This window comes from Haplochromis burtoni, unplaced genomic scaffold, assembly GCF_018398535.1.
Source record: "Haplochromis burtoni strain Fernald_Lab_line unplaced genomic scaffold, NCSU_Asbu1 Contig_543, whole genome shotgun sequence".
Lineage (NCBI taxonomy): Eukaryota > Metazoa > Chordata > Actinopteri > Cichliformes > Cichlidae > Haplochromis > Haplochromis burtoni.
Genome location: NW_024582904.1, coordinates 6,951 through 8,391, shown reverse-complemented (window position 1 = coordinate 8,391; position 1,441 = coordinate 6,951).

Below are 1,441 nucleotides of genomic sequence, written 5' to 3'. Positions count from 1 at the left end.
CTCTCGGGCAAGAATTCCCTGGGGACCCAGAGGGGCTGACCAAGTTCAGCCGGGGAAACCCCGAGGTCTTCTTTAACCACGCAGCGCAACCCCAGTAAAACCCACAGAAGACGGTCAACCCAGTTGCCATCTGTGAGAGAAGCACGGAGCGCGGCCTTAAGCGACCGGTGGAAACGCTCGCACGTTGGCCTGCGGGTGGTACGCAGTTGTTCGGTGGACCTTGATTCCCAGGCCGTCACCCATGGCAGACCAAAGCTCTGAAACAAACTGGGGGCCCCTGTCTGAAGTGATGTCGGCGGGGGGACCGAAACACGAAAAATGACAAAAATGCCCTGGCCACCGCTGCTGCTGTAGTGGACGCCAGAGGCACTGCCTCGGGCCAGCGGGTTGTGCGGTCCACTGAAGTCAAAAGGTGCGTGAAACCTTCTGACTGCAACAGAGGACCAACCAGATCACATGCACATGATCAAAACGCCTCCCTGGGGCGTGGGATGAGCGCTGCTGCCCAGTCTTTCACCGATTTACAGAGGCCCAGCGAAACAAACCTAGAGCTGACCAGCTTGACCGAGGCCTAGACCCCTTGGATGAGAGAGGGCGTGTACTGAGTCGAAAACGCCACGTCTGACGTGTCGGTGTTCAACGCAATCTCCGCCAATGGAAACGGGTGGGCCAGCAGGGCGGCGTGGGCCAGCGCGGCCTTGGCCCCAGAAAATGGCTGGATGCGTTCAGGGAGCCAATCGATGGAGTCCTTAGCTGTTTTACCCTTCAAGGCAGCACAGAGTGGATGCAGCAGATGCGCAGCTCTGGGGAAAAAGTGGTTGTAGAAATTGACCATCCATGAGAACTCCTGCAGCGCTTTAACCGACGTGGGACGTGGAAAAGCCGAAACGGCCCAGACCTTGTCTGACAACGAAACCACACCGTCAGCGGAAATGCAGTGGCCCAAGAAATCCAGAACCGGCAACTCGAACTGGCACTTGGAAGAGTTGACGATCAGGCCGTGATCGTGGAAAGTGCAGGTAGCCAAGAAAATAAGATCCACTTCCTCAATCAGGGAGCGATAATCCTTCACGCCCAGAAGCGGAGAGTTGGTGAGGCCGGTTCTCACAGCCGCTGGCAGCTGTCGGAGGAAGATGTGGGCGAAGAGCAATCCCCCGTCGTCCGGTCCGAGAAAAGATAGCATGTGCTCCATCAGTTCGAGAGCCGTACCGCCACCCAGGCCTGAGAGGGAGAGGAGCTTAAAGCCTGCTGCTCTGTGTGTCTCATGTCTGCACGCAGATCTGTAACGGCAGCAGAAACATGACTGTTAATAACAAGATTTGTGCCTTGCTGCATGCACACTACAGAAGTGATGTACAACAGACAGATTGCACTAAACACAGACGATATCACAAAATTACACATCTGCTGACATATAACCAGCAAGTATCTGCTTCTTTTT